Source organism: Rhinopithecus roxellana, chromosome 20, assembly GCF_007565055.1.
Source record: "Rhinopithecus roxellana isolate Shanxi Qingling chromosome 20, ASM756505v1, whole genome shotgun sequence".
NCBI lineage: Eukaryota > Metazoa > Chordata > Mammalia > Primates > Cercopithecidae > Rhinopithecus > Rhinopithecus roxellana.
The window spans coordinates 36,984,323-36,989,648 of NC_044568.1; the positions used below are offsets into that span (position 1 = coordinate 36,984,323).

At 35.5% G+C, this 5,326-nt stretch overlaps 1 non-coding gene across 1 annotated transcript; it reads right to left on the minus strand.

Moving 5' to 3' along the window:
- Window positions 1-3,357: 3,357 nt before the first annotated feature.
- LOC115895369 lies at window positions 3,358-3,463 on the minus strand. The gene has a single exon (XR_004055571.1). It is a non-coding gene; the product is annotated as a small nucleolar RNA U13 (small nucleolar RNA).
- Between the last annotated feature and the right edge of the window lie 1,863 nt (window positions 3,464-5,326).

Consider the following 5,326-nt stretch of genomic DNA (forward strand, 5'->3'; position numbering starts at 1 on the left):
ATTGATAGTAAAAGCAAATTATAATTAATAAAATATCAAAGACTATTCATTGGTAGATACTTCATTCATTAAACTAGAAAAGCAACAGAGCACTCTCTACTGGGAGACAATTTTCCATAGGTCTCTTGTGTTTCTCAGTATCTTGTGAGTACAGTCAGTGAATGACCTTTGGTTTCAGAATATCTTTTCAAGGATTCTATATAGGAAAACCTTGGAAAATATCAATAGTGTTACCAGGGCAGGTTTGTTTACTATCTAGTGCAACAGATAATGTCTTTTTCCAGACTAATGTTTGGGAAGGCTTCCTTACAGTTTATTATATATTTAAAAAATTGTATTCACCAATCTTGAGGCTCTTTTGGTGTGATGAAAATCTGCTGTATGCACAGCTTCAACTGGACCTCTCAGGGTTGCCTCCATGAAACTTGTTGGAGAAGCAACAGAAAGGTTGGTCATATGTGAATTTTCTGTGTCATTATTCAAGCCATACTACATATCTGCCATACCAAGTACTTGTAATACTTATAACTAGAGACACCCTTCTTTGATCAGTTTCTATATTCTTAGTGATACACAACAGAGCAAAAATGATACTCATGCTCATTACTGTACCATTAGTAATAAAGTCTTGTGTCTCTGATCCAGGAGTCTCATGTCTTCTGCCGGCATCCATTAAACTGTGGTATGTTAAATTGTTAGTTGGTTAGTAAGGTAAAAATCTCAGAACCTTCACTGTTGTTGGGACAGCTTGATCTGATTATGTTATTAAAAGTGATTTAAAGAAAATAACCTAAATGTCCATCAGCAAAATGTGGTACATCCACACAGTGGGATATTATGCAGCCATAAAAAGAAATGAAACACTGTTGTATGCTATAAGATGGGTAAACCTTGAAAACCCTAAGCTAAATGAAAGAATCCAGAAATATATTGTAAGACTTCACTTATATTAAATATCCTAAATAAGCAAATCCATAGAGACTGAAAGTAGGTGAGTGGTGGTCAGTATATGGGAAGAGGGAATTGAGACTGACTGCTAATAGGTACTGTGGCTCCTTTTTGGGCTGATGGAAATATTCTGGAATTAGATAGTGGTAATGATTGCACAACATTGTGAATATGTAAAAGAGAAAGAGAGAGAGGGACAGAGAGACAGGGAAAGAGAATCTTTTGTGTTCCTGAAAAAGCATGGATTAGGGGACAGTAGACAAGGTTTTGAATCTTGGATATTTCTTTTACCATTAGTGCCAACTCCATAACCTCTCTATGCCTCATTCTTCATGTTCACAAGTGATCAACTAATACCCACTCTCAGGTTCATTGTGTATATGAAACCTGAGAATGCCTTAGAGGTTGATTCAGAGTTGATGCCTGTTAATTGGTGACTATAAAGGTGAAAATGGCAACAATTTCTTCAGAAAATAAATTAACTAAAAGAAAAAGAAATGGCTACACTTCTCATACATGCCACCATATGCTTACAAATGCATATCCAGAGTTACAGTGAGTCTACTGTGGATTTGTAGAAATATTTCTCTTACCAACATTTAAATAAATACATTTAAAAAATAGTGTTGTTTATGTTTCTATGAGTAATTGGAAGTATTCTTTCTCATGCACAGTTCTATAGTAAAGATAATACACTGTCAACAGAATTTACATACAAATAACTCCTTAGTGTGCTTTAGTTGGGAGATGTTCGATAATTAAGTCATCCTGAGAATATATTTCTAATAGCTTCTCTGTTTCCGAACCTTGCTCATTTTAAGAAGTGTTATATCATTTTGTAATCAAGGTGGCAATGTCAGAAAGCCTTGTTTAATTTTAAAAAAATCATTGTAGTGTCTTAAAATGGTAAAATTCTTTCATTGATAAGACTGAGATAGGCTGATGAAATGTATTTCATGATGGTGAAATATAATTGGATGGAAACAATAGCCATCCATAGAGTAGTTGGATATTAGACTGTGGTGCATTTTAATAAATAAAGCCAACTTTACCATATTCATTCTACATGATGCACATTTTTACATAGTTGTGAAAATCCCACATCGACTTTAGTCAATCAGTGCTTTAAAAATATTTAGAAATAATTTGAGAGTATCAGAAATAATAGTTATTCCTCATGGCATTTGAAATAGAGCCATCAGAGTGCACTCCTCAGCTACTAGATAACAATAGGGAGAAGAGTGAGGCAGGGTGACCAAGACAAAGAGATAAGGACTTGGCAAATCTGGTTAGCAAAGGGTAAGATAAAGGACATCAATGGACTTTAATGACACAGAGGCCAAGAGAGATCAGCATGAGAAAGGGAGGTGGTGGGAAAAGAATCAACATTTTAAAGGATAGAGAATGTGTTTCTATTTTCCTCTAGCTTTTCTCATTCAAATCTCATTTTTCAAGATCTTCCTTTCTATTCATCTTCTGTCCTTTATTCAGTGTTTTTCCCTCTTAATGCCTCCCAGGCTACCACCTGCTGTCCTTGTTTCTCTACATATCATTTTTCACCATCCAGTCTTTCATCTCTTTTCCAGTTATTGCCTCAAGCCAATTTCCCAAATTGGATCTAGGTGCCTAGTTTCTCAACATCTCACTTGGGAGTGTCCAGGCAGTGGCCCAAGCTGGAGGCAGCCTGGAGTGAGGGGCGTGGGCAGGCACTGTATACCTGCTTCAGTTCAATGATTCTTGGATGCAAGCAGCCCCAGGGGCTGCAGGGAGGGTCCCTGGAGAGAGTTTCACTGTGCCAGTTTTAAATGCTGCCTAGGCCCTAGTGTTTCGGTCCCTTATACAATGACTGCAGACCCTGACACAGTTCCAAATACTGAGTTGAATGAATACAATGTCAAAGGAAGAAGCAGCTGCTTTGGAAAAGGCATCGTGGCCTTGATGCCTGTCTCCAACTGTGTGTAAACACTTACCTTCCTAGGTGATATTCCAAAGCTCAGTCAGTATTGTAAAAGTCTGAGATACAAGAATATATATTTTCAAGGTCCTTTAAGGTACTATGGAAATTTTTAGTAGAGTTTCAGTTATTTTTAATAATTATTTTTATATTGCAAGTAGAAACGATTTTGCAATTATGGTAAAGTATTAGTGTCTAGTGCTGTCAGAACAAAGTATCACAGACTGGATGGTTTAAACAAGAGAAATGTACTTTCTTTAAATGCATTTAGAAGCACCCTCTGTATGTGCCTGTACCTAAGTTTTCTCTTATAAGTATACCAGTCATATTGGATTAGGGGCCACCTTAATGTCTTCATTTTAACTTGATTATTTCAATAAAGACCCCATGTCCAGACAGTTATATTCTGAGGAAATGGGTGTTAGGATTTCAGCATCTGATATGTATATAGGAAATATCAGACAGGTAATGTGCCAACACTGTAATAACGTTAGTGAGAGGCATGTCTCACACATGAGCATTGAAATACAATCATCATGTTTATATGTACAACAGAAGGATTACGTATTAATTTTTTGAGGGGGACACAATTCATTCCATAACAGGTAGTAATATAAAATTTTATTTTGAAAACACTTAAATAAACATTTTAGTTAAAAATTATTAAATAAACACTTTAACTAAAAATTATTAAGTAAATAATTAGTATTTATAAAGCACTAAATAAGGATGAACTCTCCTCTAATATTTTAAGAATTATGTCAGGAATGCAGTAGAAAATAACGAATGAAAGTCTGGAATATGCAGATCCAGTGAAATTTCACTTTTAAAGTCATTTTAGTGCCTAAAATAATACGTGACACTCAATAAATAGTTGTTAAATAAATAAAGAAATCTCTTAGGGTGGGGTGAGAAGAAAATAGCAAGAAGAATGGTGAAGTTAGAAAGAAGTGTTCCTAAGCAACCAGAGAGAAAAAGTCAACTTCAACCAACATCCCCCAACTCACGTTGTGGAGGAAATATACCATGTGCTCATTTGCTGTAAATCCCCTTTACCAAGATAGATGTTAGCAAAAAAGATATTTTAAAAAGATGTGTTTCTTGTCTTTGAATGCTTTCCAATCTAGTAGAGGAGAAATAGGCTCAAGTAAAGGTCTATACAGGGCTACTTTTATATATTTATCTCATTAAAATGTAAGATTTTTCCCTCCCAGAGACAGAGCCATTTCATGTGATTATTGTCTGTTTTAAACATATGATCTGGCAAGGCACGCTGGTTCATGCCTGTAATCCCAGCACTTTGGGAGGCCGAGGCAGGTGGATCACGAGGTCAGGAGTCTGAGACCAGCCTGACCAACATGGTGAAACCCCGTCTGTACTAAAAATACAAAAATTAGCCGGGCATGGTGGTGCATGCCTGTAATCCCAGCTACTCAGGAGGCTGAGGCAAGAGAATCATGTGAACCTGGGAGGCGGAGGTTGCAGTGAGCCAAAATTGTGCCACTGCACTCCAGCCTGGGTGACAGAGCAAGACTCCGTCTCAAAACAAACAAACAAACATATGATCAAAGATTTCCTTGCTTTGGTGAACTGCCTCTTACTTCCCTTTGTCTCTTATGCTTCTTCCTCATGTAACTAGAGATTCCACCTCACATCTGCATTCTTATCTGCCCACCCCTCCCCCGCCACTAAGCTTGGGCTCCATAAAAACATATCTCTTATTGCTTCTTTATAATTTATGCTCAATTAATATTCTCTCTCATATATGTCATGTATATGATAGGATATATCATATATATGATTCACTTCTCAGTTTAACTGTTTCTCAAATTTTATTAGTATCTATAAGTTTAGACAAATCTGGAATCTCTCACTTTCTATTTCCAAATAATCTAAATAATCAGCAATTCAGTGGAGAGAGCTTAATAATGCAGTATATAAATAAATAAATATATCAAAGAAAATAAGAGCAACAGCTCATGGACCTAAATATTCTAGCTACTCATGTGGAAACAATGGAATTTAATAGCTAACAAGACAAATGAATTGGATTTCCAGCATAAAATAGTTAAAGAAAAATGTACAATTACAACAGGAAAAGTGGTGACACAATCTAGGTATGTCACATCTTTAGTATTTTATGACCCAAATTATACAGTATCCCATTCAACTATTCGTATTTTATGTGATGTTAAACAGGAATTCTTACATTTTGCTAGTACAAGCCTAAAGTACAATCAATCTTTTGAATAGCATCTATGTAATAGATTTAAATATTACATACATTACATATATTACATCCATGTAATATATATTAAAATTCATATTGCAATGAAATCTACTCAATCAATCTGGCAGTCAGTAAGAAAAAAATTATTGATGCACACAATAACATTGATGATTTTCAAGTGTATTATGCTAAGT